At 35.5% G+C, this 13,231-nt stretch overlaps 1 long non-coding RNA gene across 1 annotated transcript; it reads left to right on the top strand.

The window, feature by feature from the left end:
- Positions 1–11,661: 11,661 nt before the first annotated feature.
- LOC126810940 (uncharacterized) lies at positions 11,662–13,079 on the top strand. The gene is made up of 3 exons (XR_007675333.2): positions 11,662–11,721; positions 12,702–12,822; positions 12,990–13,079. It is a non-coding gene; the product is annotated as an uncharacterized LOC126810940 (long non-coding RNA).
- Positions 13,080–13,231: the final 152 nt, after the last annotated feature.

The following is a 13,231-nucleotide window of genomic DNA, read 5'->3' as shown; positions in this document are numbered from 1 at the left end:
ATCCATCCACTGATTTGTATTTGACCACTGGTTAGTAGAGATTGTGCTTAAAGATGCATTATGTATGAGCTAAATATGTCTATTGCATGTATTTTATTGTTTGGCTTCAAATGTTATTTAGACATTTATTAACATGGCAAGATTATAACCATCGGATTGCTGAAATTTAAATGGTTTTAAACATCTGCGAGATTTAAAAACGTAACGACATTCGAGGCTGAATATTGACTGTGAAGAACCGTTACTACGATAATGAACGATCTACGCTATTATCTTCAAACAGTCATAACTGCCCTTAGAATAAAGTAATTTGAATTAAAAAAAAATTCAATATATTCATTTTTCATTATCTATTTTTAAACTATTAGAACAAGAACGCCCATCTCTTTATCTAAATATTACACAATGCATCCTTAATTTTTGTATTCGATAGCAAATCTGCAATCCAAGACAAACGTCGAATATAAAGGAATGTTACTAGGCTATACTTTAAATGAGCTAATTCTTATAATGGGTCGTTAATGTATGGCGTCTTTATTATCCCAGCCATAGCAGAACAGTAGGACGTTTAACCCCATTTCATTTCTTTTCGTTAATGTATGTTAAGTAATTTACATTCAATTTCTTAGATTATTGTAATTTTTATCAGTACTGTTATGTTCGGCGACTTAAATGAGCAGCCCGAACTGAATTACGTCAAAAGTCAGAAGTTCTTCTTTTCAAATCAAAATGCTCATAAATTCGTAATTTTTCCCCGGTGCTCAATTTTCTGGATATATATTATATAAATATATATGAAATGAAATGAAATGGGGTTTAACGTCCTACTGTTCTGCTCCTAACCTGGGCTAATGAAGACGGGCATACGCCATACAGTGTGCTATGAGGGAAATTTTGCCCGGACAGCGGCACTACGGCCTACTTTTATATCGAATTCCAACTGCCAAGGGATCTTTTACGTGCACGCCAAAGTGTACACGGGACCTCGGTTTTTCGTCCCATCCGAACGATTAGACAGCTTTCCTTGTCAGGCCCTCCGTCCTGCATCACTGACAAGGGAGAACCATATAAATATATAAAAAACCTGGCCATTTGTTTAGGTGGAATATGATGCGGATTTAGAACTTTGATATATCAAACATACCGGTATTTATAAGATGTTCATGTAAAACCAATATTTGACATGCTGGTATTTAATGACTGTCTAGAAATTCATGCTTTTACCAAGGATATCAGTTGAAACGGTCGTTTCGCAAGGAGCACCAGACTTCGTTTATATTCATGAAAGTCGAAGGGAATCTTAATTGACGATTCATGAGTTTTCCAGTCTCGGCAGACGCGATAAAGATCGTAGCCAATTTGAATCAAACAGTGTTACTCTACCCACGCGCAAACTTAATCCAGTTCTTCGAATGAAAATCGTTTTAACGGAAAACCAAAGCAACCATAACGATTATAGTAACGTCAAAGTGTTTTTTTAAAAAAAGTGACCGATGTCTTGAATTGTCAGTTTCGTTCATCCTCCTTTTGAGTAAGACCATGTATTTGGTAACTGCTCCTGAACATTGCATAACGATTATAGTAACGTCAAAGTTTTGAAAAAGTGACCGATGGCTTGAATTGTCAGTTTCGTTCATCCTTCCTTTGAGTAAGACCATGTATTTGGCAATTTCAGACTTGTAACTGCTCTTAAACATTTCAATTTCATAGACATATATTTTAATAATTCACATCTTATAAATGATTTCAAACACAGATATATCATTTGTGTAAAATATTGTCTGATGAATCTCTAATGTAAAGATATCGACTGATCGCAGTAATCGGAGAATGAAGAAATGTCACTTTGTGGAGAAAGTTGTAATTTTCAAGATTTCTACGGATATTTTTTGAAATACACTGCACAACAAAACACGGACAGGACAGACAAATACACCACACAACCAGATGCCTATCCTCAAAGATGGCATCTGATCCGTATATATCTTTAAGACAGTTGCATATCCTTGATATCAGACATGCGAGCAGAACGTTTGCAAAATCTGAAAGTTAAATGTATATCGAGAAGGGTTGGTGGGGGAAGGGTAAAAATTGACCCCCAACATCCGCACCCACATATATGGCAGTCGATATTGGTTAATTATGTCAGTTACTGGTCTTGTATTCCTAAGATTCATAATTCGTTTTCCTGTAATGTTCTGGGATTAATATTATTACATTGTTATTGGAAATTATTGGAGATATATAATCTGCCACATATTAACAGCATTAGCGCTAGTTTACCAAGACAAAACATTTGGGAAGTTATACCACACATACCGGTAATCAACCGATGTTCATGACAGGCACGGATATCATACAAATCTTCAATCAAATGATTATTTGACTTTGGTTTAACTGTAATCCTAACAAATTGCCTCCATGTTTTTACAAGCATCCGTGTCGATAATAAGGCTATATAAAGGTTCTATCATGCCATTTAAGCGAATTGATTTTTTGCAACATTCCGTCATGCGTTGGAATCAAACAGGGAAAAACTGTTCTAATCTGTTGCCAATCACCGTAACATACATGTTCAATAACAGTAGAGAAGCCTCTCATTATGTAAATACTTTGAAGGACACATGGTATGACAGGAAAATTAGATACTTTCAGAAATATAAAGCGATGAACGTTACAGAATTACTTATTATATACTTTTATGTAGGTCGTCTTTAGGCCTACAGATTAATTTTTAAAACAAAGTAAAGTATATACCGGTACATGTCTACAGTTTTAATCTGACAAAATTGATTGAAATTCTGAAATATTCAAAGCCGAACAATGCAGCAGTACTTAACTCATATTTCCAACGATTGTTTTCCCAGGTAGGCTGAGTTCTATTTACGCCGGTGTACATCTTTTTCAAACAAACCGGCACATTCTAAATGGTTTATTTATAGAGCTCACTTCACGATATAACTGTATAATTTTTAACTTAGAGGGGGGTGGGGTGGATGGCCGAATGGTTAGAACGCGCGCGCTGTATCATACGATCTGTCATTGAGTCAACTGACGGGGTTAAGATTCACCGGTTGTACGTGACAAGGAGTATGGTAGCCTGTCCGACCTCGTGGGTTTTCTCCGGGTCATCCGGTTTCCTCCCACTGCTAAAGACCCCTACGCGCCAGCGAATTGTTGAAATAAAATTGAACCATGTGTTGGTTCCGAAATGACCTAGTTTGTGTCTAGTGGACGTTAAACCGCATTCTCTCTCTCTCTCTCTCTCTCTCTCTCTCTCTCTCACACACAAATTGCTATGTTACTAAGTAAGGAGTTGAACGCATTAAAGTAAGCATATAAGCATACGCATTACTTGGGTTAAGAATTAGAATTATGTCGAGATTTCAGCTCCATAGATTGACATTGACCAACATGTAATCCCCGAAAAAAACCTCAATAGATACCCCCCCCCCCCCTTCCCAAACACCCCCCCACCCCCAAAAAACCCCCAAACCCAGCCGTTTTCTTAGCCTAATGATTACCAGAATGAAATATCTTAGCGAGTTTTCTATAGATGATCTGTTTTAGTCCATAATTAATGATATAGATATAGTAGATATCAAATTATATCGAAATCATACATTTATTGACGTATCAAGATCAGTTTTTATCGGGTCGTTATTTCCAATTTTGGTATATATGGAAATTATAGAGACGCACAATCTTACTTGAATATTCCCTGAAAAACAACCTTCGGACACCCACAGGACAAAATGTCACGGTAAAGGCTGCCTGTCTCTCGAGTGACGTAAGGGTTACTTTTTATGCGTTGGCCAGCTCTTTCTCTCATAATGCATTATGCATCTTTAAGATTTGCACAAAGAAATTAAAGTAGCTAAGTCTCTAACTCGGTATAATCCAAAGTCTTCGACATTGAAAACACGAATTATTTGTCAAATTAAATCAACATTGATGTTGTGATCTTATCGAAAAAAGATGGGCATCTGATATCCAAAATAAACATTTTACCATTGGTACACGAATCGTGTACTAGAATGCGTTTCGGCGTCATTTGTAACAAGGGACTCGAAGAACGAGGCTAGGCATATTCCACAAGTTATGTCAAACGGTAACGCCGTATTCTTATCTGGAGAGCATGCGAAATAGATACATGTACTATCGGTGTAGACTTTAATAACCAGCCGCTAGAGACTGCCATTTGATTGAGACTGCTGGCGTATTTCTCCGAGGGAGGTCACGGTGGCTAAGTGGGTAAGACGCTGGCTCGCTAGCCTGGAGGTCGGGTGTTCAATCCCTGCATTGGCCGAGAAAGTTTATCGGGATTTTCCGTCGTGGTTCCCCCTTGTCAGTAATGACAAGGACAGCTGTTTAGTCTTTCGGATGGCGTGCACGTAAAAGATCCCTTGACAGTTGGAATTCGATATAAGAGTAGCACACGGTATGGCGTATGCCCGTCTTCATTAGCCCATTTCAGAGAATAACGGTAGGACGTTAAACCCCATTTCATTTCATTTGCATTTATCCGAACATAACTGATTAGAAAAACAGAAACGATTGAATGTAAACCAGTTTATATACATTCATATTGCATTATTATACACGTTACGACCCATTTGTGTCAGTTACTAAGTCTCAAATATTAGCGACTAGAAGAATGCCCGGCTTCGCTCGGGGGTCATAACCCCGAAACCGGAAGTGGTAGACTAACGCCACCTGGCCTATGTTACTCCCCGGTCCGAGCTACCCCTATACCCCAAATTTCAGACTCGGGGCAGACCTAGTGTAGCCGCCAACCCCGAACAGACAGACAGACAGACAAACGACAGTCACAAATATTAGCTCCTTTAACATATTCGGGTATAATCTACATATTAATCGATAAAACCCATCTATTAATTATAATATACTATATCTTTAGCATACTGTATACCGACAGTGAAACCACGTTTTGTATATTTGAACAAGAAACTGCATTAACAAGCAAAATATTTTCTGATCTCAAATAAGAATCAAATATGTATGACGAACATAATTATTGATTTTAACCAACTCGCACTGCATGGCTTGGGAAATTAAATCAGAAAGGGTTCATAAGCCGATAGAATGAGTTCAGTTTTAATGGGCAAGATCTGTTGTATACAGTTCAGTCTCAATCACAGAAATTAGAAACTGTTAAAATTTGAACTGTTAAATGATGTCGTCAAATGAAAAACGATGTAGAATGAAGGACCATAGCGAAGAACCGTGCATAATAGTTTTTAGCAATCATTTCTAAATGGCCAATATTTTGAGGTAAATGGGTCATTTCTTCACTGTTTTGTTTTTGATTTCCATATGTAGGAGCACTTCTTCAGAGATGCACCTGAAAATGTGACCCCTCTTTTAAAAATCCCTGAAAGTTTATTTCTGCAATCAACTATATCTTTCGACCAATTTCTTCTTAAAAAAGAATCCCTAAATCGCTCAGATTAACACCTACAGCAAAATTATATTCCTTCATAAATTTATTGTCGTGGGGTGCAGTGTTGGCTCAGTGACTACTCAGTGAGTAAAAGTCTGGTTCCTTTATTGTATCCCGGTGTTTGCCGAAAAAGTGCATCGCAGTTTTCTTGTGTAGACCCCCTTGTCAATGATGCATGACGGAATGCCTGGCAGGGACGAAAAACTGAGGTCCCATGTACACATTAACGTGCACGTAAAACAACCTTTGATAGATGGAATTCGATGGCATATACCCATCTTAAGACGTGCAGGAAAGTAGGACGTTAAACCTATTTCATTTTGTTACATATCATTTCATTTCCAGGGTTTCGTGAAGAACTGTGAATGTTTAACTTTAAACAAAACAGGCAAGTGAAGTCCTCATGCAGCATGCGCCAACAAAAATTTAAACCGGAATTAAATATAGATCTGTTTTCTTCTTTATTGCATAAGTGGAAGTGAGTTTGTTAGCGAATCTTGTTAGACTTGTTCAAGCTATGTTATGTACGTTTGTTATATTTCTAATGTGGATAGATGCATACACTACGAAACAACCCCAAAACAACGAATTATGAAAAAAACAACAAAAAAACAAATTAGGAACAAAACACCACTAATACTTCTCACCCAAATTAAAGATGTTGGTTTCTATCGATATTTCAAACACTATTTTCATTATTGTGAATAATACAAGTTAAACATCGGTAAACATCATTCATTTTAGGCCGAGAGGAATCGTCAGCTTTTTCAAACCGGGTTTTACTGGTCAGGGATGAATGGGAAAGCATGCTTGGTCGTTCGGATGAGAAGATAAACTGATATCATACCGCCTACTTATTGAACCCTGGACAGTTGGAAATCGAAGTAGAATAGACGGAAATGCCGCTGTTAGGGCAAAATTAATAAGAAATTACCACCCATAAGTTAGTTTCAGTATGGCAGAAATATTGACGAGACATTCAACCCAATCCCATTCCATAAAATATTTTATGTCAACCTTATTTCTTCTGTTTAAATATGAGAGCGGCTTTAATTTTTCTACAATTGTAGAGTCGTGCAGTTTTTCTAATTTTGTTCTATGGGTTTTATATTATGATTTTATAGCTGGGGGCACCCGCGACGGGATTGACGGGCGCCCAACTAATGTCACTCGCCAATCATGTCGTTATATAAGAGCCCCCCCCTCCCCCCAACCCCCCCGCCCAAAAAAAATAAATAAATAAAAAAATGGCGAGGCGCCTCATAATGAATTACACGTACACGATTAACACCACAGCGTGATTGATGGAGTGCCCAAAACGGGTGCCTTATTCCGGAGGGACGCCCATAATGACATGATTGGTGAGGCGCCTTATAATGACAATATATGATTGTCGGGCCGCACATAATGCATAATGCCGAGTGAGATTGACTGGGCGCCCTCGACTTGATCAATAGGGCGCCCAAAACGGCATGATTGGTGGAGTGCCTCATTCCTGAGGGGCACCCATAATGCTGAGATTGGTGGGTCGCCTACGACGAGATCATGGGGGCCCATCCAAGAATAAGACCGCATACCATAAGAAAGCCAACTGGAGATTGTAGGAACGTTTCAAGATCACATTCGCGAAGGGGGTGAGATTGATTCAAGCCCATAATGCTGAGATTGGTGGGTCGCCTACGACGAGATCATAGGGGCCCATCCAAGAATAAGACCGCATACCATAAGAAAGCCAACTGGAGATTGTAGGAACGTTTCAAGATCACATTCGCGAAGGGGGTGAGATTGATTCAAACCCTCACCGGGCGTGATAATCTTCACAATTCAAACAAATCGCACTCTAACGCGATTCCGAACTTTTCGTTTCTCATAAATTATTATAGGTACGCTAAAGTCGTATCCCTTCCTCCAATTTTTATAATGTTCATATCAAAATATCATAATACGCCAATATTGAAATTTTCCGTCATTTTCATAGTTCCTCTCCTCGGGTGCAAACCCTATTTTCCAAAATTTTCTGGGGTGAGAGCAGCCTAGACCCTTCTTTGAAGGGAGGCGCTTCCATGGTACCGTTCGCCGTTGACCGTCAAGTGTAGGTACATCGGCGCTCCCAGAAGCCCCATCGGCGCCCCCAGAGGCCCTTGCCCCCTGCCCCTCAACATTTTTGGGCTAGCTACGGGCCTGTGCATATTTATCGATGCCACTGTTTATTCAGTAAAACCTCATAACCAAACGTAATTTTTCGTTCAATATGAATCAGCAATCAAAACAACCGTTCTGTATGAATTAGGTATTATTACATCAATCAAAACAACTGTTTAGAAATGGTAACGATATCAAATAGGACTCGACATTTACAAACGTTTATCTAAGTCCATATAGTGTAAGGCTTTTGCTAGAATTTTTGCTCTTGAAATTAATAACGGTATTATATTGTATTAATTAATATCTTTGGCAAGTTATTAGATTCACATATATGTATTATGTACTTAAGTTACAATTTCATATTTTCTAAGAAAGTCAAAACATAATTATTTCTATGTCTTTTGCTCAATATTTTGTCACTTTATACGATAATAGGTTATCTTTCCCACACTTAAAAATCTTCACACCGGAAATCATAACACAATTACCTCCCAATTACCTCCCTTGTTTTCCTATTCCCCACCATGGAATAGCTATCTTCAAAGGTTTGAATTTGAAGTTGAAAATGATATTTTTGCCAATTTCTCAACTGGCAATAGTGAATTATAGGATTAATAGGATTAATCTTTAACAAGGTAGGACTGTTTATAGATACCATCTATTTTAGGGCTCTATTTTAATACATTTTAAAAATATAACTTAAAAATATGAAATTGTAACTTTAAATCAACTTAGTGAATGAATGACATATTTTTATATAAAAAAGAGCTCATTCAGAAATTCCTAGTAGCCATTATTATTGAGAACAAAGAACCTTCAAAGCCTTTACAGCTTAGCAATAAAGTTGTAAAACCATTGATGCTGTAGTCTTCTTACGATCACGAAGAAACAAACACAACAAGAAAGAAGTCCGATAGTACTACAGTATGGCAGATAATATCCTTTTAAAGTTGTACTATTACAGGTTGAAGTATATTTGGGATGTAATGTTACTGTTAACTATAGCAAAGATAATAAGATGGATGGTGTAGTTGCAGTAAAGTATTGGCATAACTGAAATTGACTAAATTAATTTTCAATTGAACATTTTACAAATGGATTTGAACAAATCGAAATAGAAAAACGCCCACGGGATGATAAAATATTACAAGTATAGTATGTTATATTTTCAATATATCAATGTCATATAGTTTCTGATTTTTTATAGTCTGTTATTGGAAGGTAATCTTTGGCGTTGCTAGAGATTAATTAACGGTTTGCATGAGCTTCTAGATTTAATTCCAACTTAATAACTTCCTTCTTTTCATATACACGTTCAACCCTTTCTCTTCCTTTTCCAAACCGGTGTTTCAAACAATAAGTAATATAATCAATAATGCCTTTAGGATTAAAAAATCACAAGTATCGTATGATGTTTGAGCACTGCGGTTATCGCGAATTCTGACACAGCTTAATGACGATAGCTGATTGTATGGAGATATCGCGGCTGCTTACAAGACCAATATATCTAATTTATCATCAATTATTCTGGACAGAAAAATAAACATGTACCTTCAATAAAACCACACGATTGTACTGGCTCATTGTAGAAAGTCGGGTGCCTTTGATGTAATAAGGTCACATTCTGGAAGAATAATTATCAGGAGTGACAACAATTACTGATAATATCATAAAGGAACATGGAAATATATTTAGTTTAATATACGTCAAAATAATGGTATATAATTTAAGTTTATGAAATGTATTGGATTATCAAAATAATATTGGTAAGTTTAGATGTGTAATGCAAAATTTAAGAATAAAACCAAATAGTCAGCTTCAAATAATGTACATATTTAATTTGGATCCAAACAAAAATAAATTTTCGATTTCATTGGATTTTATATACCGATTGATCTATGGATAACAATCGTCTTATTTAGAGATTTATGTCTAATGATGGAGAGAAAGTCAAAATTTATACATAAATTAGTAAACAAACAGTCTTCTCTGGCTACATACAATTCAATAAAAATATTTGTATTTAATGACATCTTTTTAAAAGCAATATGTTTGTTCAGATAATTTCTGAAAAAAGATTGGGGCTGTGTCATTCATTTTACCGTTATATAATTAATTTCATATAATATCATACCATACAGAAAGTAAATTTGTATATATTTTCGATGACTGGGAACTTTGTTGTCTCACCTGAACTTCTCTGATATTAAGTAACTGTAAGCTCACGTTAAATAAACCAGCGAGTAATTACTATTCATCATCGGTGTTGTTCATATTTTTCAGATTATTTCATCGGCTACATATTTGTCATCAGCAGGTAAAACAATTTTATTTAAATTATTATATTAGTCTTGAATTTAAGTTCGTATATCAAAGCATCTATAGCAAATAATACTGTCTTAGAACAGATACTGTATTGAACTATGACATTAAGATAACAGTTTTTATTGTCATGTATCAATTTGTATTGAAATATAAGTATTTGAACATAAACAGAACAATTTGAACAAAAACATAACAATTTATACAGAGAAATATATCAATTTGTAGACAAATATATCAATTTGTAGACAAATATATCAATTTGTAGACAAATATATCAATTTGTAGACAAATATATCAATTTGTAGACAAATATAACAATTTGTACACAATTTGTAGACAAATATAACAAATTATACACGAATATATCAATTTGTATACAAGGATCTGTATTGGGATCGGTATATACAGTTCACCCTATACACTAAAGAACTGGGTACGCTTATTAGAGACCGGGGAGGGGGGGGGGGGGTGGATGGCCGAATGGTTAGCCCGTGCGCGCTGTATCATAAAGTCTGTCATAGAGTCAACTGGCGTGGTTTCGATTCCCCGGTTGTACGTGACAATGAGTATGGTCGCCTGTCCAACCTTGTGGTTTTTTTCCGGGTCACCAGTGTAAGCTGCTTCAACAAAATCCAAACTTTTAGGGTGTTATGAACAAATTAAATTGTGGATCACAGCAAATAAACTAAAACTTAATGATGAGAAAACTGAAGCTTTACTTCTTGGTCCTAAATCCAGACGTTAGCTTTGGGGTATAACCCATGTAAATGTTGGCAACCTCTCTATTCCAGTTTCAAACAGTAGAAGAAATCTGGGAGTGATGTTGATAGCAATATCAGTATGGAAACCCATACTAACCATTCTGAGTGACCTCTTACAATCCTATAACCCTGCAACGACCTTAAGATCTGTAGATAAAAAACTCTTTATAGTGCCTAAGCCTAAAACAGCCCGTTTCGGTCAAAGGACTTTTTCCTACTCAGCCTCAACAGAGTGGAATGATCTGCCACTGGAAATAAAGAATTCTCCAGATATTGTTGCGTTTAGATCCAGACTTAAAAAAAACCTTTTTGTTTAAGAAAGCTTTCACTTTGTGACAACTGTGATCGTTTTAGGACTGCGCGTTGAACATGCTCATGGATGGACATTGCGCAATATATAGACTATTATTATATCATTATTATATTATTATTATATGAATTTGTACACAAATACACAATTTGATCATATTGTAGCAATTTATATTCGAAAATAGCTATATGTACTAAATTATAACAATTGTATTTAGATATACCAATAATAATCCGGATTTATTTTTGTACGTTGTACAAATATGTTTTTTTTTATTAAGGAGTAACCAGTTTATGTAGGGACAAGAATAAAATATGTTTCAATGATGCCAATGTACTTGGCTATTTTACTCAACAATGTAGTAATTCCACCTCTGTGAGGGAATCCTGTCCGTATATGTGTGGAGTATGTGGTAGGTAATACTGTTCTATCAAAATGTAATCGATAAAATCAGTAGTAACAATTTAATCGTTAAAACCAGTAGTAAGAAATAAACAAAAACGTTCTAGACACCGTTCAAAACGGTATTCGCATTTTTTTTTATTGCATGTATTCCTTATTGTAATTAGTTTTATTTTAAAAGATGTATATATCTATATAATATCTATACATGTACATTCTATGTTTCCATTTTCTGTATTTTCTGTATATCAGACCATGAAGTATACCGAGAAGCGGAGGTGTACTTTTCCTTTGATGACCTTAATGATTTAAAGGTAGAATAATCATTTCTTTCCTTATTTCCTATCAAAATGGCTTTACAATTGTAATACATTTATTTGAACTGGGAGTAACATTGTAATATTCCCCCATAAGGCAACCATAAACTGTTTTGACAAAAGGCACGGGATGGCTTCGTGCTCATTTTATCTGGATATATTTTCGAAAGTGGATTCATAATCAAATTTAAAACGTTATTGGCAGATGAATTACACCGACTTAAAGCAAGTACTTCCCCGAACAACTTTGTCACGGAATGGATGCACTTTCAGGCCCCGAAATTTAAATGTATAATTGGATCTGGGTATCAATAGAAATTAACTAAGTAATTTACAATGCGTTATCGTTTCCTGCCTAGTTCAATACTCCATGTCTATCAGCAGGTTAAATTACTTTATCACCCACTAATATACATTATACAGAAGATATCGCTTGTGTGATAAATTTCATAATCTACTGCGATATCTCCATATCGCTTTACATGAATTTGATTGGTCAATCAAAAAGGAACTACTTTTTTTTATTTTCAAAAAACAGTTCATTTTGTTTTGTTAAAAGTAACTTCCTTCTTATTAAAAAAGGAACTATCTTTATTTAATTGACTTTCATGGAAACACTGGGTCAATATAAAGGACTTTGCAATGGTTGAATTACTGTCTAAAAATGATGTATCACTACGCCGTAATGTAATCAGGTTCAGTAAAAGTGAAATCTATAGCAAAGAATTATATTTATTTTATTTGTGCATGTACGAAAGGATTGAGTGATAAATAAAATCTCCTACTCGTCTTTTTTGATATCAAAAATTATCAACACTCGCATTGTGTTGATATTTTTTCATATCAAAAAAGATTCGTAGGAGATTCTCTATATCTCATTAAAGTTAGATTACATTTTCGCTCAGTTATCAGGAAAAAAAACCTCGAAACGATTTGATTGAGATTGATTAATTATTATTTTTCTTTGTTTTATGTAGAATCAAATTGTCGGGGGAATTATTGAAGACGGTATTATAATAAATGAAGTCGGACGCCGTAAAGGCAGTCTTTCAATGAATGGCTCTACCTGTTTACAAGTTGATAATAGTACAGCACAAAGTACGTCGATTTTTCTATTTTTTTTCAATTTCCCTTTTTAAAGATACTAAAGTAGCCCACTTTCCTTGGGCATAGTTTTTCGGGTTTTAAGTTTTATTCATATATATATATGCGCAATAATGATATATTTGAAATGGACCCATTCTGTATCAATTAACTATTTTCAGTATCATGTCTCAATGGTCCTATTGGTTGTGATGGAATAAGTTTTGCTTTGTTTTTTGCATATGCTTTACCTGCCAAAAGTAATTCAGATCTAACCTACTTTACATCTGGTAAGTCTTATAAATGTGGAGCTAATTTTATTACCCCACTCCCTATCTTTGACCAAACTAAATACGTCTAGTATAAATGTTAACACCGGACTAAAATAATGCTCTGCGGGTCAATGTTTTAAGATTTAATTCTT

This window comes from Patella vulgata, chromosome 2 (genome assembly GCF_932274485.2).
Source record: "Patella vulgata chromosome 2, xgPatVulg1.2, whole genome shotgun sequence".
Classification (NCBI taxonomy): Eukaryota; Metazoa; Mollusca; class Gastropoda; family Patellidae; genus Patella; species Patella vulgata.
This window is presented reverse-complemented; position numbering and strand designations above follow the sequence as displayed.